The sequence below is a fragment of the Sciurus vulgaris genome, assembly GCF_902686455.1.
Source record: "Sciurus vulgaris genome assembly, chromosome: 9".
Taxonomy (NCBI): domain Eukaryota; kingdom Metazoa; phylum Chordata; class Mammalia; order Rodentia; family Sciuridae; genus Sciurus; species Sciurus vulgaris.
Genome location: NC_136469.1, coordinates 7,329,262 through 7,356,765, shown reverse-complemented (window position 1 = coordinate 7,356,765; position 27,504 = coordinate 7,329,262).

The window sequence follows — 27,504 nt, the reverse complement described above, 5'->3', positions numbered from 1 at the left end:
TGCTTCATCTTCAGGTATTTAACATAGTATGTGCAATATCATTTGCCTAATTTTTTACTCTGATTTGAAATCCAAAATTTTTAAGTATACTTTATTCATAAATGAGAGATTAATATCAGGGCCCACTAATGTAACTAAAAACAAATATAATTAAAAAGAATAGAAACGTAAAAGTTTATATAGATATTGTCACCTCTCAAAGTCTCTAGCCTGATGCCTTGTATTCTTTACTGGAAAGGAGAGATTGTCAAATATTAGAGGGGTATCTGATGTAGAGTATTTTCAAATAAAGCTGTCTCCTTGACTAGTGTGGAAAAATATAAAATAAAAATAGAAGTAAAAACCAAATCATGTTTAGATTCTGTGGATCAATTGCTAGTCTATGGTCATGTACCACCTAAAATCATCTCGCCATTTCACATTTTGGTAGCCCTGGAATAGATGTTAAGGCTTTAAATTCAGTGCTATCAAACTCAAAAAACCGATTGTTTTCTGTGATATGTGAATGCTAATTCACAAAAAGGTGTAGGCTAGGCAAGAATAGTTACTTCATATTAGGTAGAGGGGAGTGAAGGGAGGGGAACAGGCATGGGGGTAGGAAGACTAGTAGAGTGAAACAGATATCATGACCTCATGTACATGTATGACTGCCTGACCTGTGTGATCCTACTATATGTAAAATCAGAAAAATGAGAAATTATACTCTATTTATGTATGATTTATCAAATTGCATATATGCATTCTACTGTCATGTACTTGAAAAAGGATCAAATTCCACTTCAGCAGTCCTCTATCTCCATGTCTCTGGAGAACTCGGAGTGGCCTGACTTTCCACTTCCTCATTTTGATAGCAGTGAATACTGAGAAAGGATGCATGTAGGCATTGCCTGCAGCTGTGACCAAAGTTCGTGCAACATTTTGCAGTTCTAATTTCTGAAGGCAGGATATAGAGTAAAATGAGTAAACTATGAGTCAAGGCATGATAATCTAACACACTGCCTGGGAAATTCGTGTCCATGATTTTTAAGGGTATAAATACCACTGTGCCATGTTTGTAGTTCTTTGACCTTATTTTTCTTCTTCATACTCAGTTTGCTTTTAGATTCAAGTAAAATTTTCATAAACTGACATCACATTTAATAGAGCAAAGAATGAAGAATTCAGTAAAAAATGTTTATTTTTCAAAGAAAATATCAATTATATCTGCCATCCTACAACTTTTCTTGTATAGTGAACTTTTTAAACTAATTCCACAAAGTAGTGTGAGTGACTTTAGGTGTCTTCTACTGACAAGTCAGAAAAGCCTTGTGGCTGCCAATTTGATCACCAGAACACATACACTTGATCCCTGGGACTCCAAGTGGGAGACACATGGTGCATCCTTTGGTGCATCTAGTGAGAATGAGTGCCAGCTAGTTCCCACAGCGACACCCATGGAGGAGCTCTCAGATGACAGAAGGAGGTGAGGGGCAGGCCAGGCTGCACCACGCCCTGCACTGTCACAGCTCCAGCCCCACCAGAGCACCATGGGAGCCCAGCAGTCCCTTACCACAGCAGCCAGGGAGCAGTCTGTGGAGCTCCAGGGATGGTCTGACACTTGAGGACATGGGGCCTCCTCCTTGACCATGAGGTGAGCAGTTTGCTCTGAACTCACTCCCCACAGCGGCTGTTGGTTGTGCCCACTGCAGGCCCAAAGCAACAGGTCTGCCCAGTTTGGGTGTGGTAGCTCTGAAACTGTGAGCCCAAACAAACCTTTATTCTTTCAAGGTAGGAGTTATTTTGTTATGGTGATGGAAGGCTCCCTGGCACAACATGAGTGTGTCCATCTGTTCATCCAGGGGAGCAGAGGATGGAAGCAGAGAGGGAGGGGAGTTGTGTTCCTTGTTTCTGATTGTTAAGAATGTCTCCTTCACCTATCAGGATTGGGACAAAATATTTTGAAATATATTATTTCTTGCCTATAATTACAGTAATATTTCATCTGTAGCAAAGGCTGAAATCATAGACTCGTTCGTATAAAGGAAAATATGTAATAATGTCATGTGAATGTCAATAAAAATGTTCTTTTCCAAATAGAGTGAGACATGCTATACCGAGGTTTTCTCACCTGTGGACCTGGGTGTAGTACATGCAATACCTGCTTTCCAGCACCAGTTTTTGTCATTCTTGTATTATGTTTCAATATGATTTGTTTTTCTTGACTTGGAAAAGAACACTCTTTTCAGTTCTATCAGAAAGGGATTATAATATTCACTTTATATCCTATTTTTCTTCCCCTTTAAAAATCATATTGGTGGTTCAGAAAAAGTTTACAGAAATATCTCTAAGAGCAGTTGCTAAAATGAAATTACTGTATGCATATCTGGATCAAACTCCATGTGTCCATTTGATATGCTCACCAGGTTTACTGTGGGGAGTTTCTTTGCTTTTCCATTTATTTAAAAAAACAAAACAAAACTCCACTTTAATTCCCAGGAAATTCTCAAAAGAGACTATTGATAAGTGCATAGTGTTATCCCATGGTTATGGAACTGTTAAATAATGAGGATCCATAAATTTTCCCAATTAGTCCTTGTGAGTTGAAGGTTTTGAAAGTTCACACAGACACTGTGCCTGTTGGCAGGGAAATTTTAAGTATCTGGAGACTTCTTTGTTTAAATATCCAAAAGAACATTTAAAATAACCTTTTGATGAAGACAGGTCTAAAATAATTATTGTAGTTCTTTATAATCCCAGAGAACTAGAGAATTTTGCTTGCTGTGCATAGCACTTGACCAGTGTTAATAAACTGCTGTGTGCAGAACAGTTTGCTTCACTAGACAGGACTCTGGAATAATTTGCCTTTTACACTGTCCCATGATGAGACTAGGCATTCCCTGCATTCAGAATTCAAATAAAACACGTAATTTCAAGTTAACTTAGAGTCATGTAAACATTTAATTAAGAATGAATGAAATATTGTACTTGGACAAAATATAAATAAAAAGCATCTGTTGGGCAGTTTCTGAAAGAGGAGCTGTATAGCATTTTTAAAAGCAATGTATAACATGATTTAAAGTGGCAGACATTCTTCCTTATAAATGCCGCTGAGCAGTTTTATAGATGGTGTTATTGTGCAATGCTACCTATATCTTGCCAAAGTGCATACCAAATCATCTTTTTTCCCCTGAGCTGATTTCTGACCACCCTGCAGAGTTTGGCTTTTGTTAGGATGTTGGAGCAAAGAAGATGTGGTACCTGCTTTGAGTGAGCCCCAGGTTGAATCCATTTCACATCCTGCAGCTATCAGTCCTACTCACATTCTAATTTGTTTGGGTCTTTTACTCAAAAAGTGACTTTTTTTTTTTTAAGTAATACCCTTAAAATGATAAAAAAAGAAAAAATGCAAGTACGGATAGAGAACATTTTTTAAGCAAAACTATTACTAAAAGATCTCCTCTATTATACAGGAAATCTGTAAATGATTTAATTAAAAATTATTTTCAAACTAACTCTTTCATACTGGAACCTTGCTCTTTTCTGTGTAAAAATCAGAGAAGATATGTAGAAATAAATTTGTTTTCCAAATCATCTTTATTGTGGAAATTTCATTTAACATGAAATTAAATTTAGCATTTTAAGTATAATATTCAAATAATTTTGACAAATGTCTGAAGTTATGTGGCACCACCACCATTAAGACATAAAAAGTTTCATTCTTCCAGAAAGTTCTGTGTAGCCCTTTAGCTGTCCACTCTTTATCCCAGTCTGTGACAGCCACTGAGCTGGCCCAGAGGTCATATAGATGGAGACGTATGTAATTTAGAACATCCTGTTTTGCTGTGTAGTAGTATCTTTTTTATGGCATTAAAAATTTTTATTGAGTTGGAATATCATGAACTGTAACCGATTTTGAAGTACTTACTTTGGCAACTTCCACATATACATATATACCTAGTTTATACCCATGAAACCCCCCTAAAAATATGAATATTTGCATCAGCCCAAAGGGTTTTTCCATGCTCCTGGTAATTCTTCCTTCTACCTTTCAACCACTTCCATTCTATGTAATATGTTTTCAACTTAATTATTTCAGAATTTATTCATGTTGTATCATGTACCAATATTCCATTCCCTTTTACCACAAAATAATATTCTATTGCATAATATTCCACAATTTTAATATTAATTGCCTTGCCGATGGACACTTGGGAAGATTCTCTTGTGGACTATTTCCAGTAAACTTGCTATAAACTCTTATTTATAAACCCATCTTTTCTCTGATTGCTTCACATCATTCTTTCTCTAAGTAATATATCTGTGTGTGTATGTATACTGGAGATTGGACCCTTGAACCCAGAGGGTTTTACCACTGAGCTATATTCCCAGCCCTTTGTATTTTGAATCAGAGTCTGGATAAGTTACTGACACTGTTCTCAAATTTATAATCATCCTGCCAGAGCCTCCAAAGTTTCTGGGATTACAGGTATGTACCACCATGCCTGGCTATAAATTTTGTTTATCATCGGTTTAAAAATTTTTGATTATGATATGACAACATTTTTTTTGTACCAGGATTGAACCCAGAGGTTCCTAACCATTTACCCCCTCCCCCCCTTTTTTTTTACATTTAGAGACAGTCTCCATAAGTTAGCTAGCACTGAACTTGCTATCCTCCTGCCTTAGCTTCCCAAGCTGCTGGGATTACAGATGGGCACCACCATGCCCGGCTAACATGCCTTTTACAGTTTTTTATTTTCTGTCAGGGATTTGTTAAAGTATTTGGATCTATACAGTTATAACATTCATTAAGTTTGAAAAAAAATTTGTTAATAATTTGTGAAGTAAATATTCTGTCCTTTCTTTTCCTCCTCAGATCATCTAATAAAAACAATGTTAGAATCCTTGATATTGTCCACAGTTATCTGTAGGTTTTTTTTTTTTTTCAATTTTTCTATTTGTGTTTCTTTTGTGACAATTTAATGTCCTATCTTTGATTTACTGATTAATGTTCTCTAATTGCTAATATGCTTTTAATTCTACTTTCTGTATCTTTTATTGTGGAATTCAGTTTTTATTTTTAAATTTCTCTGTTGCTTTTTCTTGACTCTTTAGAAAGATAGTCTTATGTTCAGCTACTTCACTGAACATATGCAGCTGATGCAGAGTAGCTGCCGTAAATCTCTACTGATTTCATCACCAGTGCCATTTCCATCTTTCTGTAGGTCATATCTTCCTACTTTTTTCATGTCTGCTAATTTTCTTTTAATATTTTTTAATTGTCAATGAACCTTTATTTTATTTATTTATATGTGGTGCTGAGAATTGAAACCAGTGCCTCACACTTGCCAGGCAAGTGCTCTTACCACTAAGCCACAACCCCAGCCCCATGTCTGCTAATTTTTAATGAACTGCCAGATGTGGTAGTTTTATGTTGTTGTTTGCTGAATTTTGATGTATCCCTACAAATATCATTTCTATCATTCTGTGATGCACTTAAATTACTTAAAATCCATTTGGGTGTTTTAACACCCTATAACTACCATAAGGCAGATTCAGGTTAGTTTTTATCTAGAACTAATTTAGCTTAACTATTAAAGCACTGCCTTTTACTGGCTCTACTGAATCATGCATGAAGGTGTCATTCAACTCTGGTTTGTAGAAACACCAATTCTCATCTCTAAGAGAACTTCAGAGATTAGTTCGGCTAACATTTTCTGGTGGATATTCTAAATTACATTATTTTTGAGTAAATTAAAACACTAAAAAAGTTAATTCATTATATTTTCATATGAATAATTATTCATTTTTATTAATTATATTTTACTACAAATTAAATATAATTGGTTTCTAATATGTAGTAATATAGGAACTTTTAGAGTATAACTTTATGTTATAAAATAGATTCATAATAACGCATATGGTATAGTCCCTTGTCTACAAATCTGTTAATATGTGTATCTGCATGTGTGAGGATAAGTGTGTCACTGTGTAAGGAATGAGCTAGGAAGATATAATACAAAACTAATGACTGTATTTTCTTTTTTATCCCATGGAAAGAGGAATAGAAATTAGAGGAATGGGGATTCATACTTCACACTGGTGTCATTATATTTTTTGATTTAAAATGAAATCATAAATCACTTGAAAGTGTTTAAAAATTTGCTTTTGAAACATGATTGATTATTATATATATATTTACATTCACATCTTAAAGCAAAATAAAAATAAAATAAAATTCATGAAAAACTGAGTTATAATTGCAGGGTTTAATTGCTTGAACTCTTTTTTTGTATTGCTTTCTTTTTTTTTTTTTTTTTCTTAAACCCTTTTGGCTACCTACTCTTAGGACCTAATTATAAATATCACTGTTATTAAACAGCAGTAGAACCAGCAGCACAGACACCCCTGCCCCAAGAAAGTCTGTCATTCATGTCAGTATATCTATTAGAAATATCTGTGCATTTCTAGATCAGAGATTTATGCTTTCTTTTCATTTTCTAATGGAATATTGCAGTGAATTCTAAAACCGAATTTGGACAACCCCATGTTTTCCCACAATGGGAAAAAATGTGAAATAGAATTATTTACTTTTAAAATTGATTCCATTTTTATTATGTTATTTTTGAACAAACATTAATGAGTCACATTTTTGCATTTGCAAACAGTTCTTCAATTTTAAATTTTTCTATAATTAAGACCTTATATAGAATTATTTCCAAGGAAATTACAAAGCAGATTCTGAAGATTTTTCTTTATGTATTGGTAAAAAACCTTAAAATTTCAGAAATGAAACTTGTCTCTCCTAAGCGTACTTTTATCTGTGATTCTTCACCTACTTTATTTGTAGTGTGCCACACAACTTTAGGGAGAAAGCACTGGTTGTGAAGAAAGGTAATTTTAGAGAAAATATCAATAATTTTTAATCAAATTATGATTTGTTTCATTCAAACTTCTTCAGTGGTTAGTATCTTCCATATATCTTACATATTGCGAACTCATTTTCATGTATTAGAATTTGACATTTTTTTAGTAGTTTATTCTCTCTCATAGAACTAAGTCCATTGTTATCAAACCAGATGAATCTCTTCTCAATAGCAAGAAAGAACATTAAAATGTTTTACACTGATCAAAAAATATTTGCTTGGCCAGGTGCAGTGGTGTACACCTGTAATCCCAGTGACTTGGGAATTCCCTAGGGGTATAAGATGGAATTAATGATTTCAAATTAATGATTGCAGTCACAGTATCTCCTAAGACACCCTGGTTTCTCTGTGCACCTTCTATCTCTTCTCTGCTAATTAATGCCGCAAATTTTCTTGTCAAACAGTGGAAGCCCAGATTGTTCAAAAGAGCACAATTGACTCAGAAGAATCCAGGGGTCATATTTCAGGAACCACAGGTTCCAAAATGTATTTCTCTGCCTTACCAAATGATGGCAAAAATCAGCTGATGACAACCTGAATTGGAAAGATAATCAAAGTCTCTAAAATAAGAAATTTCAATAGCTGCTGGGAACCATTCTACCTTGCCTCCTTGCAACCTTGTCTGGGGTCTGGAGTCTGCCAACTGCAAGTGGGTAACATATAAAAAGGGTGTGTTTTCTCCTGGCTGTCTCACCGAAGCTGATACCGAAGTTCTAGGCCAGAGGGCTTTCATCTTTGTGAAGTCTCAACAATTTGGGTCTTATCACTCACCCCAGAAATCACATACTGAATGTTCACCGTGGAAGGCAAGAATGGAATTTATTCAATATAGCTATATTGGAAAGACAAATGGGAAGATTAACTATCCTCCATCCTAACTGGGGATACTGAAATGAGCTCCAACTTATATAGGGAAGAATTGGGCAGAGGGCTAGAGGTCTGCGTAATTAAGCAATCTTGTTCAAACTGGTGTGATTGATCACTATCTCAGTTTTGATTCTGTGAGATGGCTTTGAAGAAGTCTTATCATTACAGGAGATGATTTGTTTTCCATGAGATAATTGTTGCTGGTTAGTGGGACTATCCTCCTCATACATTGGTCAGTGTGCAAGGCTCTGCTATTCCTGGAAATTTTAGGGCAATGCCTGGAGACTTCTAGACACAATACCAAGTAGTCTAGAAGTGAATTGCAGTCGGCAGTCTTCATTACCATGTTCCTGCAAATTGTGAAAACACCTTAATTACTCTTATCTTAGTGCCTTTAGTCTTAAAGGGGATGAATGAAATTGTGTAAATTTAGTGCTAATCAACCTTGTATTTCCAGTTTTAAGACTAACTCTTTAAATGATTAAAGTGTCTACATGTAGAATTGAGCAGGAATCTGACCCAGATTTGAAGAGGTATTAAAGGAGATAGATACAAAACGAAAAAAAAAAAAAAAAAATACTAAGCATTTTATCCTGCTTTTAATTACCCATTGGACATTTCTAGTCCCAAGTGAAGAGTTGGTGCCCATTATAGAATCAGAATGTTTAAAAGAAATTGAAAATGGATAAAATAGGAAGAATTTGCTCAATTTGAGACTTATTACATAACTACAATAATTCATACTGTGTGGTAATGGCAGAGTGTCATACCTAGAACAATGGAAAGGAACATGGAACCCACACAAGTATGTCTGCATGATTTTTTTTTTTTTTTTTTTTTTTTTTTCGGTGCTGGGGATTGAACCCAGGACCTTGTGCTTGTGAGGCAAGCACTCTACAAATTGAGCTGTATCCTCAGCCCTGTCTGCATTATTTTTGACAGATGTGTTAAATCCCTTCAGTGTAGGAAATATTGCCCGTTAAACTAATGGTATCAAACAATTGGAAATTTAACTAAGTAGTCAACTCAGGCTTATGAGTCTCAACTGCAACAGAGTTAATTCAAAATTTATCACAGATTCAAATATGAAATATAAACTGTACCCTCCTTTTTCAGGAAGAGAAAAACATAAGACCATCTAGGGATCTTGACCTATGCAAAAACATCCTAGATTTTAAACCAAAAGAAAATAATTCACAAAGTGAAAATGAGTACATTGGGCTTCATCAATATTAAATATTTTTACCTGTGAAAGACCTAGTTAAGCGGAAGAAAAAAAATGGAGTTTTAGACTAAAAGAAAATATTTTTTGCATCACATATCTAATGAAGAACCACTATTTACAATATATAAAGAAATCTCATAGATCAAATGTTAACTAATGTAATTTTAAAATTGATGCAAATCATAAAGAGAACTTTCACTGAAGAGGTCTTAGATGGAAAATAAGCATGGGAGAAGATTTTGAACATTGTAAGGTGTAAGAGAAATACAAATTTAAACTACAATGAAGTTTTGTAACACATAATGGCTAAATTTTTTTTAAAGGTGATAATGCAAATTCTGGTAAGGATCCACAGAAAAATGTATTAATCATAGATTGTTGATGGGAATTTAAAATACTTCAAACACTCTGGAAAACTATTCGGAAGTTTCTTTAAAAAATAAATAAAAACCCAAAATAGATATGAAGCCATCATATGATCAATGTTTTCACCTCTAGGCATGTATCCCTAAGAAATAAAAAAAGTATTCACATCAAAACCTGTACATGATGCTTATAGCATCCTTACCCATAATTGCCTACAGTAGAAACAACTTAGATGCATTTGAATGAATGAATGAAGTTTTCTGTTTCAATAAAGAAAATGAAGGTAAATTTGAAGGAAACTATACAAAATAATTTTGTAACAGAAGGGCATAGAGGGGAAATCATATCATCAAATATTAAAATATATAAATAAAATAAGCAAATTATGTGACTATCACAAATATTTGAAAAAATAACAATAAGACAAAATTTACCATAAAATAAGTCCTATTTTTGTGAGTTGTGTGTGCATTGTTATATATAACCATATGATATACATATTTATGTGATATGAGGGACTAATAATACTTTCAAAAGAAAGTAGAAGAGCCAGAATTATTTAAATCCAATAATATTCAAAGTAATAAAATCACAATATATAAGATTAATTTTTTACAACTTGGCATAAATTTAAAATATGATTAAGTTTGATGTTCCTGAAGATATAAATTAATAACATCCTATACATTGCATTTGGTAATTTAATTTTTTAAAAAATTATTGCCCAGGGCTAATTTGTTCAAAATTGCATTTCTAGGAATCTAACCTAAAGAAATAATTTAAAAAGTGTTGAAATTATTTTGTTATGTAGTATTCTATATGAATATTTGCATATGTGTATATAAAATATATATTATGGAAGAGATGAAAAAGAAATATGGTTAAAATATTATCTGTATGAATTTTATAGGAATTAAAATGCTTAAATAATACAATGATAGTATAAGTACCATGTATTACTGTCATTTTTCATGAAAATTTACACATTTGCTTCATATGTTTTGTACCTTTTATTTCAATGTAACAGATCTATGAAAGTATAATAAAAGCCATAAATAATATATATGCATTATTTATAATTATGTGATGTTATGTTATATATTATATACCAAATAATTATTATTATATCATTACCTTGTTATATATAGTTAACACAGATAAAAACTAGAAGTCATTTCACAAAATATGAATAGGATTTGTCCCCATAGTGAAGCATATTGGTTTTGCCCCCTATTTAGTGCTAATAAATGTTAATTCAAAATGCAAGGAAACCAGAAATGAAGAAGTATTCTAGTCATCACCAGGTACAGGAGCTGTTGCTCAAAAGAAACCGACCTCTGGAGGTGCTCTTGACCAGGCAATTCCTTCAGAAACCTGGTCTAGCAGCTGGATTGCACCGAGTTCCCTCCTGTCCATCCGGTTAGTTCGTTGGAAAGAGGCTAAAGAACAGACATCCCGACCCAGATGCCAAGAAAGCACTTGTTGATGGGCGGATCTGCAAGCGATCACTGCTGCTGGTGGGTAGAGTTAGACGTCCGCGAGGATGTGCACAGAGAAGGCAATTTCACAGGTGTCCTAACTGTTGGCGGTCTACTGCCAGAGAGTGATCCCATTGCTGGCACCCACTGTCAGACTTCATTCAGGGAGACTTCACAGGCAGATGGCTTCCTTCCCTGGCTCAGGAGCCTCTTCAGAATGTTCTGACTCCAGCCCAAGTCCTATATCATACTTCCTTTAGGAAGAGTTTATTTCCAGCTGCAGACTTGAAAATAAAATTAAGAATAATCAGAAGGATACACATCTACATTCACAAGGGGCTGACAGGGAAGGAAGAAAAAAATCTTTTTACCAGGCAATATATTAGGAATTAAATCATATTTAATACTTCTTCAAGTCAAAATTAACACCATGGGGAAGTCTCTTATTAAGACAACAGGTAGGGAATATAACAAGATACCTACAGAGACTTGTGCTTGTCATTCACATTACTTTCAAACAAAAACCGAAGGTCTTACATATATCCTTTTTTATCTTAATTTGTATTCATAAAGCCCAATCAGTCTTAAATTCTTTCAGCACTAGAACTTTTTATCCTTAATCAGAATCAGGGAGTTACAACACACATCGACTTTTTTATAGTGTGAGGTTAAGATTAACAATTTTTCTAGAAAAGAAATGTTCACTATTATAAGTAAGAATGCAAGGACATTAATACTTTGAGAATACAAAAACTCAGAATATAAGAATAAGGTTGATAGAAATTATAACAATATGTACAAAGCAATAATTTTTTAGTTTTTAATTCTTGTAAAAGCCTTATCTCTTCTTGTTTATCTCTTTCCTTGTTCATTTAGATTTGGTTGTAACTTTAGCACAGTGTAGTGACTAACTCTCACAAATGAATCTGGAAAGGCTGACTTTCATAATGGCTGTTTTTTATTATAGTTTTTTATTATTTATTAGTTATTCTCATGAAGTTTAGATCTCAGAGACCTCAGAGAAACAATTTTAATATTTGGTGAATATAATAGAAACTCAAATAATAGCAATTTCAATAATTATAAGGAGCAGAGCTAATGGAAGAAAAAAGTCATCTTAGTTGTGGCTTTTGGGGCAATATTACTGTAATGGAACCTCTTTGTTTAGTTTTGACAGTAAAAAATACATAAATAAAATAAAAATATTGACCTAGAGTTTTTTTTAAATAAATGAAAATTTTAAATAACTTGTAATATTTTTTCTTTCCATGTGAGAAATGAAATGAGACAAATGAAGAACCAGTTATCTCTAAGGAAGTTGCCTTTGTTCATCCTGTATTGTCTTCTTGGCGATCATTTGTCCACTGTTTAAATTTCATCAGTGTCTTCGATGATTTCAGTAACTAAGTTGGCTACTCACTGCTTGACCACATAGGCCTCACCTTTGAGTGACTCCTTTTTGCATCCCCAGTGTCTACAAAGAGCCACCCTGAGATTCGAGCATTTTCATTTTCTCATCATCTGTCAACACCTCTCAAACTTCACCCTTGGTCATCTACTGCAGACCAGGCAGTCTCTTACACTACATTTTCTAAGCAAGATGGAGGAGAATGATACCAACATTGAGAATATCTGTGTCCTTCCTCCTTTTTGGCAACAAATCTGATTCTTCAGGTGTCTAATTCCAACTTGGTACCATTCCATTATTTTTTCTTTTCTGTTTTCCCCTTAAGAACCCTCCATAATTTTTAGGAATAGGTCTTGCCATCTATTTATTTCTCTTGAGATCTTAGACCTTCAGGAAGAACTTCTTCAAACACTGATCTTCCTTCCTACCCTTTAGGCAATTCTCTCTTCTTTCCAGTGACAAGTGTCTAAAGAACATTCTTGAAATGACACTTGGATCTCTTGCCTTCTCCTTCATTACTTGCCTCTTTAGGAGCAGTCGTAGTTATTCGGAATATAAACAGCTTTAAACGTTACCAAATACCATAAATATCACAATATTTGTAAAATAATGAAATAATTTTACTATCTGCTGGATAGTACTTGGTTTAACTTTAAAAAAAATGTGTGTCAGTCTTTTTGCTTACCTCTTCACTTGATTACAATGCCAGTTTGTGTAATGTGAACAGAAATACAATTAAGAATCCATTTTAAAATTACTTCTATTAGTATTTTGAACTGTTTCCTACTTCTTAATTTATTGATAAGAGCATTCAAATTTTCTGATCTGCATCAAATGTTGAGGAAGGTTTATCAAATGCCTTTCAGATGTAAGTTGCTAGGTGTCAGGTCATGTGTGACGCGACCCCTCCCTGCTTCCGTTTCAGCGCACTGGGTGAGCTGGCCTGAGAGGGGAGGAGGGCTCTTTGCAGCCATCGCGGTTGCATAATGGCTCACAAGAATATGGCCATGCACTGAAATAACCACGATCAACAACACATATTCCTCCCCAAACCAAAATTAAATCTATTTCTTACTCAAGTTTCTTTTACCAGATCCCCAAAAATGGGTGTGGCTAATGACACAGGACCCTAGATGAAAGAATGTGTGGCGGGAGAACTGGGAGAAGATGGGTCTTTACAATCGGGGGGAAACACTTCACTTCTGCACATTCCGTAACAATGCACGCTCGCGCGGCCCGCTCAGGACCCTGGAGCGTAGCCCGTGAGGCGTCCTGTACGTTCGGTAGATCCATTTCCTCGGGACTCTGTGTTGCATTTTCCCATGGCTCCCCACATTTCCCTCAGTTATTTCCCTCCTCTTCCCTTACTTTAGTCCTTGATGTACTTGACTGTTTGTCCCCTATCTTGTACTTGGGGATGATGTACAACCTTCTTCTGTATCTTCAGTGTGTATCAAAGTACCGAGCACTAGAGGCTATTGAAATATTTAAAAAGAACATTTAGGGCTGCAGTTGTGACTCAGTGGTGACCACTTGCCTAGCATGTGCGAGGCCCTGGGTTCCATACTCAGCCCCACATAAAATAAATAAAATAAAAGAACCACTGACAACTAAAAGAGTATTAAAAAAAAAAGAAAAAGAAAATTTGAACTTTTACTACAAATAATTATAGGAATATAAAAAAATTAAAATCCGCACATAAGATTATCAAAACAAACTGGAAGTGCAGTTGGGAACCTTTCATGGACAATCAGAGGAGAGATGACATTCATATTCTGGCTAGAAAATCAAGACTACATTTTGATATAATAAGTTCTATGTGATTGTGGCATATTCAAGTCCAGATATCAAGTAGGCAGTTTAAATAGTTGATAATAGGAAAGATCAAGGAGCATCAGGATATCAGAGAGTCTAAGGAGCTGCTTTTCCAAGCAGCCCATCAGTGATTCCAGAGTCAGGAAGCAAATGGTCATTCCTGAAGAATGGGAAGGGATGGGGCATTGCTAGAGCAGAGCATGTGGGGGAGCTGCACACTCAGGTCTGCTTTGTCATTTGGTGGTCTGAGCTAGTGGGAGGCATCGTGTGCTCAACAGCAAATCATAATCTCAGCTTCATGGCCAAGGCCAGCAGGCAGAAACCTGTTTGCTGAAATAATCAAATTTTTTGACTCTAATGAATGACGCCACTCCAGGGGACCATGAAGTGCCTCTCTAAAAGAGGAAAGAGGGAAGAATCAATGGTAAGGTTGGGATTCCCTAGTGAGGGCCTCCAAGAAGGGAATTAAAAAGAGTATCATAATCATTCTTCTGTGGTGGGATTAGGAGATTAAGTACCCTCACCTAGGAGGTGAGGGTACAAAAGTATCCCCATTGGACTTTTCCAGTAAGAGAAGGCTGTACAACATGGGAGTTTTGCTGGTAAGAAAGCAGAGGTTACTCAAAGAGGTCGTGCCACACGCCTAGAATCCCAGTGACTTCACAGACTGAGGCCAGAGGATCACAATTCCAGGTGAGCCTCAGCAACTTAGTGAAACCCTGTCTCAAAAGAAACAAACAAGTAAATAAAAAGGACTGGGGATGTGACTCAGTGGTAAACCACCCCTGGGTCCATTCAATCCTTGGTACCCAAAACGACGAGAACCACAACAGCAACAGCGAGTTGTTATGACGTTTTGCAGCTGCTGCATGACTTTGGGAGGGATGAATTCTCCTCTTAGCTTTGCAGTCTGACCCGTTCCCCTAGCTTGTCAGGAGTGAAATGGCTATTTTCTTTTTCCATCTGAGCTGACTTTCGGTTTTCCAGCATCGGGTAGGTTTCAGAAGCAGATGGAGTGGAGTGGCCACGTTAGTAAGAATGGCTGCTTCTGGAGAGAGACAGGTGTGGCTGCCCCATCAGCAAAAGCTGGAAGGAACAGTGGCAGGGTACCTGGAGGTAGGTGTGCGACACATTTCTTCATTTCTTTAAAAAGAGGGATGCCTACAATCATGGTGCTACTCATCCCTCTGTATTTTATGTTCTTTGAACCAGAACTGTCACTTTTAGAAGTCTATTCCAGGAAATCATACACAAATGTACACAAGGTTTTATCCAAAGATGTTCATCACCACATTGTGTATGTTACTCAGATGTTGGTTGTTTGCTCTATATGTTGAGGTTCCAAAATAGATGAACTCAATACCCCTCTTTTCGGGGGGGCACATGCATTTCACATACAATTCATTATAATTGGTTCCCTTGGACAAGTTCCTTGTTCTCCAAAATGGTTAGCTAAATTCCTTTGTGAACCTGAATTTATTCTCCCAATGGAGTTTCAATCTCCAGTTCTCTCCTTTCCTCTCTAATCCATAACAAACCAAGCGGCATTTTTCTTAATTTTTCCCTTTATAAAATGTATTTATGTGTGAATTGTAGTCTTCCCTGGAGCTTTGAAAGCTCAATGCATTAACTTTGGTCAGATTATTTGATATAGACATTTTTGTTCTTAAAATAGTTTTGCCACTGGGTTTTGTGGTATATGCCTACAATCTCAACATCCCAGGAGGCTAAGCCTGACGGATTACAAGTTTGAGGCTCACTTCAGCAATTTAGACTCTGTCTCAAAATAAAAATAAAATAAGATTTAGGGACATAGCTTATTGTAAAGTACCCCTAGTTTCAATCCTCAGTACTGCAAAACAAAACAAAAAATCAACCCTTTTCACTTATAAATATCATTAATTCTTTTAATAAGACTTCTTTCAGGGTGGATTTCTATATCCTTCTAGAATAAAATTCAAAACATAAGTTGCAAGCATCCTCAAAGATTTTCTATATGTAATTCTAAAGGTGTATTGAATTTTAACAGCAAATAATTTTATATTCAGAAATCTCCTAGTAGTACGTTTGATTTGTTCACAAGTAGATTTCTTTGAGGTGAACACAGTGATGCACGGCTGTATTCCCAACAGCTCAGAAGACTGAGGCAGGAAGATGGTAAGTTCAAAGGCAGTCTTAGTAACTTAGTGAGGCCCTAAGCAACTTAGGGAGACCCTGTCTCAAAATAAAAAATGGCTGATGATGTGGCTCATTGGTTAAGTGCCCTGGGTTCAGTCCCTGGTACCAAAAAAAAAAAAAAAAAAGTATTTTCATTCGTACTGTAAAACTCTTATAGAAATATTAAATAATGTTTAGCTGTCACACTTCAAAATTATATTTTAATTAGACCCACTACTGTATCTCTTTAAAGTATGAATTTTAAAGCCCTTCTTTTTTAGTATCATTGGTTTTCTTTGCAACCTGTGTATTTTATTTTATTCATATAAAAACAGTATTGTGAGAAGTGTGTTTGATAGCTATGTGATTCTTTTGTTAAGATATTGAGCATACCACATCCTTAATAGGTAGCAATTGTGGTTTACTGAAAGGAGTGGACTTCCCCAGTACCAGTCATTATGGGATTACATTGATCATGAGAGAAAAAATATGAATTGTAGAAATAGGAGGCCAATCTTCCACTGACTGGATTGTATGATCAACTGTCTAGGTTGTGGGAAATGTAGACAGTGGAAAATTCCTGATAATAACTGCTTGATTTCTCCTGGTGGACTCCACTTGAGGTGCAGCTGCATGGAGGGTCTTAACTCAGACCTAAGGCTCAGGCTCTGGAAGCCACGAGCTTCTCTGGTCGCCCCAGCACTGTGCATTTCCTGAATGAAGAGGCTACAGGAAGCTGCCAGTCGCTCAAAGTTAGGTACTTAAAAGATCAAAAATATTTATAATTTTTGTGATGTAGTGTGAAATATAAATACAATTGTTATCTAATATTAGGAAAATCACTAAGATCATCAGGTATTAACTATTAAAATTGTAGCAAGGATGGGAGGGCGTTGCTTGTGGAAGAGTGCTTGCCTCTCACTGTGTAAATAAGTAAATAAATGCATAAAAATGAAATTATAGTGTGACCTATGAAATAATGTTAAGTGTAGATAAATATATTATTCTAGTAGGAGCAATACATTTCTCCCCAGAGTGATTTGACAAATTACTTATTCCAGCCTCACAAGATACAATCGAATTTGTAGAATCCTTTCTAGTGTATTTGCAAGTATTATGTTGCAAATTATTATTTAACTTTTCCATTACTCAGTTTACCCGCATGTAAAATTTGGACAGTAACAGTCATTAGGTGACTGAGTGTAGGTCAGGAAGGTCCCCTAGAACACAGCCTGGTGTGTATGTGTACATGTGTGTGAAGGGCTCAGCATCTCACTGCTCTCTGACAGCTCATGCCTTGTTGACCTTGCTGAGTCTTTTATGAGCCTGCAGTGTACATGCAAGACACCCATGTTTTGGTTTCTCTTTCCCGGGTCCTTGTAGATCTTCAGGACACACAGAACACCGGCTTCTTGGCCCCCACACTTCAATGTAATTATGATTCCATACAAGGTTTAGCTACATGATGAAATTCAAATTAAAACAAAAGAGGCCCTGTGTTTCTTGTTAAGTGGAAATCCTGACATGATATACCACACAGGCCGGAAGCACGTAGGAAACATTTCAGCTTATTCCAGTCTATCATTGCCTATAGCTAGAGGTTCTTGAATCTATGATCAAGTTCTAATTTTTGTTACAGGTATGCTGGCTTCCTAAACTGAAGTGCCTTGTTCCGGATTAAATCTGGATATTTCTATGAATTGAAAGTGCATATGGCTCTCAAGGATAAGTCATTTTCTAGGGAAGCATTTCCCTCCTATGGTAACTCATGCAGGAAACCCCTATGAAGGACTGCTTTGGCTTGCCACAGTGGACTTGGGGAGGAAAAGCAAGTTTGAATGTCTAACTTCTGAAATTTTCTGAGATTACCTAAAAGAATTGGCATTTCATATGTTTTTTTCTTCTCCGTGAGAAAAAATTCTATCATGCTCTCATATAATATTATAATAATTAATAATAGTAGATTCCATTCATCAAATGTCTAATGTGTACCAGGTATACAATGACTGCTATACATAGTTACAATTTAAATCATTTGCTTTTACTCTACCATCCAGCTAACACATATTGTCATTGAACTGAGAAGGCTTTTGTGACTACAGCACTGTATACTCAACCCATCTGAAACTACCTACCTGTAGATAGCATGCAAAGCATAGTTTGGAGTCCCAGGCACAAAGCTATGTTTGGGGATACAGAACTGAGTACAAATTGTCTCTCCCATGTTCAAGAGCTAACTTTCATTGTCTCATCCAGAAAAGTCTATGAATTTGACGATGAGTCCCCCAGGTTACCCCATCAAATTACACGAATGGTGTGAATCTACAATGTGCACAACCATAGAAATGAAATGATGTACCCCATTTGTGTACAATGAATCAAAATGCAGTCTGTAAAAATAAATGAATTGGTTTCTTAGCAAACAAACAAACAAACAGAAAAGACCTGGTCTGGATGGAACTCACCTACCTAATATGAAAAAGCTATGATGAGTATAACAGTCAAAACAAATAGTATATTCCTGTAAAGTAGATTTTCTCAGAGCATGGAACTTAGTCTGCTTGCATTGGTATCAGTTGGAATATTTGTTTAAAATGAAGATTCTTGGATCTTAAAAAAAAAAAGTGCTACCTCTTGGGTGTTCTGAGGAAGGGATTTTGCTATTCACAGGTAGGATAGTCACATGGTAGGATATCTAATAAGTTTGTTGAATTGAAATTGGTCTACTTAATTCATCAGTCCCTTTACACACATGCTGAAGGGCTGTTTGGCAACTCACAGTACGTGTGTTTTAGTATTACCATTGCTGATTTCATAATGCAGTTTCTGGTTGATGTCATCTTTTTGATGCCAGTACTTTTCCCTTAAATGTGCATCTTTTTCCTTCCTCCCCTTTTTTTCCCCTCTGTTTCCTTTAAAGGATTAGAACTTCTTTCTTTGAATCTACTGCCATGTTCTGAAATTATAATTCTGAGGTCTTTCAACCTGCCACTTCCAATAATGATAGTGGGGGGAGAGAAGTGGTTTGCAAGCCAATTGGCTCTACCTTGTATCCTTAGGAAAAACTACATCTGCTTCTTGGATTAAACTGTGCTTATAAAACCATGCCTGTTTAGTTGACAGGGAGAAAAGAAAAGTGTAATTTACATGTTTTAGTTATTCTTGTTTTAGTAGACTTCAGAGCTTTAATGCACCCTCGGCTCACCCTTGGAAAAAAATATTGAGAATTTTACTCCAATGGCTCTTGCCAGCTGTTTTCTTTCTGCCTGGCAGCATGATGTTTGCCAGGGTTAGGACCACTTATGCCAATCCCTATTAGAGACCCAGTCTGCTTGCCCCACACACTTGTCTTTCTGATGCAAAATTAATTTCAATAAGCACTCATTAAACCATGGGCTGATTCAGAAGGTATTTTTAATGACTCGTAAGGTGCATTGTTCAATGCCAGTGCTATGACAGAATATGAAGGATTTTATCACACGGTCTATGGACTTCAGGAGCTTCCTGTTTCCTACTGGAAGAAAGAAGGACCACGGCAATGTATGTAAAAATTTGTGCACTAGTTATGAAATAACATCAGAGCGGGCCCGTGATTCCAAAGACGTGCAGATCGTCCTCACCGCCTGAGCTGGGACATGGGAAATGGGTTAAGGATGCAGCATTCAGATAAGTTTCCCTGGAAGAGGCACAAAATGAGCGTGAACACCATCTGTGCAAAAGAACCCTTGCCTCATAAAAATGGCGTAAAGAACAGTGGTTTCCTTAAATTAGAAAATAATTCGCTGCTACAAAGACCGACGCCACGTTACAGTGAGAAGAGAATTTTATCACTTCTAATGTCTTGAATTAATAAAGAATTATTTAATTATTTAACGAGTATTTAAATTTTTACAAAAATTGCCCCCTTGAACAGGAAAGATGGATGGGTCCCTGCCTCAATGCAGAATCCAAATAATGGCCTCTGTTTACATGGTTAATATTTAAAGTCACACCTCATAAAAATTTCATTCTAAGTGCCCCCATTTCAGGATTCTGAAGGTGTAAATGCTAATGATCTCTACCTCTTTATTTCCTTTCAATTCTTTCAGAATCTGATTAGAGTTAAAAGAACAGGGGTGTGTGCTAAAACAGACTCATCTCTAAGTGAATAAATCTCTTGCATAAATCACAGAAGGTATTTCAAGGGCTCAGCAGTCCTTGAGTGCTAAAAATCAGCACTCAGGAAATGTCTTTGGACATGTTTTCCAAAGACTGTTTTTATGCCAGTTTTACTGGATTTTTCAGTATATCAAAAAAGAGTAGCACATCCAGGAGCACAGAAATGAAGGAAAACATTAATGATATTTTAAACAGTTTGGAAAGTCAGTCACTTAGTTAGAGCTGGCATTTGAAGGTCATTAAAGGATTTGCAGTCTTAAAAGAAACACCAAGTGGACTAAGTTCCCTTGAACTTGGGAAGTGGGGGATATACACATTTTAAACTTTTGTTAAAGAAAATTTAGTTTTGTTTATGTTTTCTGTTGCTATTTTTAAGATGACATTAAATATGCATTCTTTTAAGAAGCCATTTAAATTTTTCTGAGTTTATCAAATGAAATGAATTCCATAATTATTTTGGCATTCTGTAGTCATTACCTCAGTGTGGAAAAATAATTTCCTTGTTAAGAATAAAAAATTAAGATAGAACTCTGATTTTAGGACATTTAGTACCCCTAATATTACTGAAGATAACATTCTCATTTTTCTCTCAAACACTTGCTATGGGCAGAATTTTATGAAATTATTTTGCTAAAAATAGATATCAAATTGAAAGACTTTATCCTGAAAGAAGTGCCAATAAATAGTAAGTTGAGTTTTCATCAACAGATGGCTCTTAAAAATCTGAATTTTCTTCCATCTGTAAGTGTTCTGATGCAATTAAAAAAAACACCACTCAGATCTCTAGCTTATTAATACAAGCATCATTTCTTTAGAGATATTTACAGAGGGAGATTTTTCTGCATTAGTAATCTCTGATTTTGATCAGTAAATTAAGACGAATACATTTTTTTTTCAAAAAAAATAATTTATCAGAGAAATTTCTCTAGCAATTTTAGTTGGAGAAGTATTCAATATTTTTTAAATGTAGCCTTAAATATGAGATATTGAAATCTGCATTTCTGAATATGCTTGGAAAATTATTTGTACCAATGCACATTGCATTAAATAAGTGATCCTTAAAATCATTTTGTTTTGTGCTAAAAGAACAAAATTCTCATATTTTTATACTTTGAATTTGTATAACAGAAGTAGGTTGTAATGTTTTTCCTTATTTAAATACATCATTAGAAAAGGTTTTCTGACTGGAAATTTTACCACAAAGCATATGGATTTGGAAATAAAATGCCAGGTCTTGAGCATTTAAAATTTGAATTTCCATCCAGTTATTGGCTGATCTGCTTATACATTAAACACCAAAGATGATTGTGATTTTCTCTTAAATTGAATACCCAAGGTCCCATAAGGAAGATAGCTAAATAAATAGGTAATTTAAATGTTGTAGGTATGGAGAAGAATATGCAGTTTAATAATAATAATAATTTACAAAACTATAAGATCTTAATAATTCCTTTTTTATAAGAGGCCAAGAAGAGCAAATCATCAAAACACTCATAAGTTTAAGGAAGGCAGCACCAAACTTCTTATTAAAGTTAGCAATGAGGATCCCAATCACAAGTTAAAGAGTTTCGTAGTTACTGTGTTGGTCTGCTGGCTGGGGCAATGTTCTGGAGAGAGGCACACTGAATCACACCAGTACGCAGGTGACCAGGACAGTAAAGAGAACAGGAGACACTGCAAGTTAGAAAGGTTTGGGAAAGCTCAGTCAACAAACCTGGGGTATGCCAGCTTCGCAGATATCTGAATGAGGGTGAATGGAAGTGGAATGGGTTCCCTAAAGTGAAAAGATGAAAACAAGTAATGCAAACTGTTGGGAGGCAGATTTTAGTTGAATAATGAGAAGTGAAAATAGAAAACTACTGAGCCATCTAGTAAAAAAGGTTCCGTTTGTTAGAATCTTGAACCCACAATGCCTACGGTTTTTCAAGCAGACGTCCAGTGGACACATAGCACTAGTAGTGGTAGAAGTACAACTGGTAAGGACAGCAGTAGTGAAGATGGGGAACTTAGTCTGAAAGCCCTCCGTGCACCTCACCACTTACCTGCCTTTTTTAGATGTAAGTAATTTCCAAAAAACAGAAAATAAAGCATAGAAATACTACACAATACTTAATGTTGCACTCCAGTGAGTGCTGTGCAGGTTCAAAAGGCAACTTTGGATCCAGAATCTCATCCTTATCAGACTACAGTTTATAAATATTTACATCAACGTAGTGCTGGGTATAGGGAACTTTTTTGTCCTTCAGTGGTTTGTGGTAATGGAACTTGCCTCATCCAAGTGTGAAACAAATCTCTTTGAATATCTGTGTTTTGCCATAAAACTGTCATACAAAATCTATACATATGCTGAAATATGTATTTATTCTAATAATGAGACTTTCAGATATTTCTGTGAAAGAAACTCTATGTCGGAGGTTTTCAAGATGGCGGCCTAGAGGGTGGCTGCATTTCATGTTGCTCCAGGACTCAGAATTCAAAAGAGGAGATATTGAGAGACTTGGGACCAACTCAAAGCAGCCGGGTGACTCTCACCCGTTGGGAAGGCGTCCCGGATGGGACGGTGGTCCCGGAACGCAGGGAACTTTGTGAAGTAGAGCTGCCGGCGAGACACCCCTCCCCCCGCTGGAGCAGTGAACTCGGACAACTGGGGGTGCCGTAAAGGAGGCCACTTGGCACAGCGCTGGGACTCGGAGCAACCACTGGGGCTCCGGCGGCTGCCCAGGGGAGGAGTGGCAAGGAGAGCTGTGTGGACTCAGAGCACCAGGGCCTGCCCTGAGGAGGAGGAGGAGGAGTGTGGCCGCTTGGATTCAGAGTGACTTCACAAGAGCTACAGGCGGTTGCCAGAGGAGAAGCCGCGCGGCGAGCTGTTTGGACTCAGACCACTTCTGAACACTGGGCCCTGCCCTGAGGACGAGGAGGAGGAGGAGGAGCGCGGCGGGTCGTGTGGACTCGCAATGACTGCATTAGCACTCCAGGCGGCTGATCAGAGGAGGGGGCGATTGGTGAGTGGTTTGGACTTAAAGTGACTGCTCCTGAACACAGGGGGGCTGCCTGGAGGAGAAGCACGGTGGGTCGCTTGGTCTCGAGTGGCCGCACCAGAGCTCCGGGAGGCTGCCCAGAGGACGCGTGCAGCGGGTCACGTGGATTCAGAGCCACTCAGAGTGACCGCTCCTGAACACCCGGGGGGGTTATCTGGAGAAGGAGGAGGAACGGAGAGGGTCATTTCGACTAGGAGTGATTGCCCAGGGCTACTGGTGGTTGGTGGGAGGAGGCACGCAGTGAGTTTCTTGGACTCCTAGTGACCGCACCAGAATACTGGGCAGCTGTCTGGAGGAAGAGGTGTGTGGCAGGTCTCTGGGACTCAGAGCGATTGTACGGGGCCCCAGGTGGCTGCTCAGAGGAGGGGCCACATAGCCAGGCAATTAGGTGCAGAGCAGGGTCCCAGGATCTAGGAGGCTTCTTGGTGGAAGAGCCCCACAGAGACAGGCTTAGGGCGGAGCGAAGGTTCCAGGACTGCAGGCAGATTCTCTGAGGAGGGGCAGCCTAAGGAGATTCATCTGCGAAGGGTGAGGCTCCCAGGCCCAGGAGGTAGGGCCGAGCCCCTGGGAACGTTGCAGAGGAAGGCAGCCCAGCCCAGGCGGTAGCTGTAAATTGAGGGAACCTCTAGGAGGGAACCGACCAACGAGACCTCCCCACCAGGTGAGTCTTCCCTGCCGGGTGAGGTTTCCCCACAGGACAGTAAAACCACAGACACAGGCCCAAACAGGCCTTGCCTCAGCCCGCAGCCTAGTTCCCCTTTGGATGACCATTGGTCAACAAGTGGAGGCACCTCTGCCCACTAGCAGGGAATATACCCCACCTGAAGGCCACCACTCCTAGAGAGGCAGCTTCCTTGTGGAGCACCGCATTATCAACTTCCTCCAAGACTTCAGCCTACTGAAGGCTAAGAGGGGATATATATAGAAACCTTCAGGGACATTGTAAGTCAATAGAGGAAACCTACAATATCTCAGCAGTCCACTGATACCTGAACAATATGAGAAAACAAGGTAAGAAAATGCTGCAAACAAATCTAGATGTTACATCAATAAAACCCAATGACAGCATGGCAGAAGAAGTGACAGAAAAGGAATTCAGAATGTACATAATTAAAATGATCAGGGAAGCAAACAATGAGATGAAAGAGCAAATGCACGCACTGAATGATGAGATGAAAGAGGAAATGCAGGCATTGAATATTCGCACCAATCGACAGTTAAAAGAGCAAATACAGGAAGCAAAAGATCATTTCAATAAAGAGTTAGAGATAATGAAAAAAAAAACCAAACAGAAATCCTTGACATGAAGGAAACAATAAACCAAATTAAGAACTCCATAGAAACCATATCCAATAGGATAGAACACCTGGAAGACAGAACCTCAGACATTGAAGACAAAATATTTAACCTTGAAAACAAAGTTGAACAAACAGAGAAGATGGTAAGAAATCATGAACAGAATCTACAAGAACTACGGGATATCATGAAAAGGCCAAATTTAAGAATTATTGGGATTGACGAAGGACTAGAGAAACAAGCCAAAGGAATGAACAATTTATTCAATGAAATAATATCAGAAAAATTTCCCAAATCTGAAGAATGAAATGGAAAATCAAGTTCAAGAGGCTTATAGGACTCCAAATACACAAAATTACAACAGACCCACACCAAGGCACATTATAATGAAAATACCTAACATACAAAATAAAGACAGAATTTTAAAGGCTGTGAGAGAAAAGAACCAAATTACATTCAGGGGGAAACCAATACGGATATCAGCAGATTTTTCAATCCAGACCCTAAAAGCTAGAAGGGCCTAGAACAACATTTTTCAAGACCTGAAAGAAAATGGATGCCAACCAAGAATCTTATACCCAGCAAAACTCACCTTCAAATTTGACGATGAAATAAAATCCTTCCATGATAAACAAAAGCTAAAAGAATTTACAAAAAGAAAGCCAGCACTACAGAACATTCTCAGCAAAATATTGCATGAGGAAGAGATGAAAAACAAAGAAGCAAATCAGCAAAGGGAAGAATTATGTTAAAGGAATTGTCAAATAAAGGAGGAACCAAGTTGTGTCAAACAAATAAATAAATAAAATTTAAAAAATGAACCAAATGACCGGAAAACCAAATCATATCTCAATAATAACCCTGAACGTTAATGGCCTGAATTCATCAATCAAAAGACATAGACTGGCAGATTGGATTAAAAAGAAAGATCCAACAATATGTTGCCTACAAAAGACTCACCTCATGGAAAGAGATACCCATAGACTAAAGGTGAAAGGATGGGGAAAAACATACCATGCACATGGACTCAGCAAAAAAGCTGGAGTATCCATCCTCATTTCAGACAATGTGGACCTCAAGCCAAAGTTAGTCAGAAGGGATAAAGAAGGTCATTTCAAACTGCTTAAGGGAAGCATAAATCAGCAAGACATAACAATCATAAACATCTATGCCCCAAACAGTGGCTCATCCATGTATGTCAAACAAATCCTTCTCAATTTCAGAAACCAAATAGACCATAACACAATAATACTAGGTGATTTTAACACGCCTCTCTCACCACTGGATAGATCTTCCAGACAAAAATTGAACAAAGAAACCATAGATCTCAATAACACAATCAATAATTTAGACCTAACGGACATTTATAGAATATAATCCAACCAAGAGCGAATACACTTTCTTCTCAGCAGCACATGGATCCTTCTCTAAAATAGACCATATATTATGCCACAAAGCTAATGTTAGCAAATACAAGAAGATAGAGGCACTACCATGCATTCTATCAGATCATAATGGATTGAAGTTAGAAATAAATGAAAGAGTAAAACACAGAAACTATTCCAACATCTGGAGATTAAACAATATGCTATTATATGATGAATGGATAACAGAAGATATTAGGAAGGAAATTAAAAAATTCTTAGAGGTAAATGAGAACAAAGAAACATCATATCAAAATCTCTGGGACACTATGAAAGCAGTACTTAGAGGGAAATTTATTTCATGGAGTGCATTTAATAAAAGAAGTAAAACTCAACAAATAAATGACCTAACACTATAGCTCAAAGCCCTAGAAAAAAAAGAACAGACCAGCACCAAAAGTAGTAGAAGACAGGAAATAGTTAAACTCAGAGCTGAAATCAATGAAATTGAAACAAAAGAAACAATACAAAAAGTTGACAAAATAAATAGTTGGTTCTTCGAAAAAATAAAATTGATAAACCTTTAGCCACACTAACAAAGAGAAGATGAGAGAAAACCCAAATCACTAAAATTCGGAATGAACAAGGAAATATCACAACAGACACGAGTGAAATACAAAACATAATTAGAAGCTATTTTGAAAATCTATACTACAACAAAATAGAAAATTTCGAAGATATCAACAGGTTTCTAGGGACATATGAATTGCCTAAACTGAACGAGGAGGACATACACAATTTAAATAGACCAATTTCAAGTACTGAAAGAGTAGAAGTCATCAAAAGCCTACCAACAAAGAAAAGTCCGGGACCAGATGGGTTCTCAGCCGAGTTCTACAAATCCTTTAAAGAAGAGCTCATTCCAATACTTCTCAAAGTATTCCATAAAATAGAAGAGGAGGGAACCCTCCCAAACTCATTCTATGAAGCCAATATCACACTGATACCTAACCAGACAGAGACTCATCAAGGAAAGAAAATTTCAGACCAATATCCTTAATGAACATCGACGCAAAAATTCTCAACAAAATTTTAGCAAATCGCATACAAAAACATATTAAAAAGATAATGCACCATGATCAAGTGGGTTTCATCCCAGGGATGCAAGGTTGGTTCAACATCAGGAAATCAATAAATGTAATTCACCTATCAATAGACTTAAAGTCAAGAATAACTTGATTATTTCAATAGATGCAGAAAAAGTATTTGATAAAATACAGTACCCCTTCATGCTCAAAACACTAGAAAAAATAGGGATAGTGGGAACATTCCTTAACATTGTAAAGGCCATTTATGCTAAGCCCATGGCTAATATCATTCTAAATGGTGAAAAACTGAAAGCATTCCCCTAAAAACTGGAACAAGGC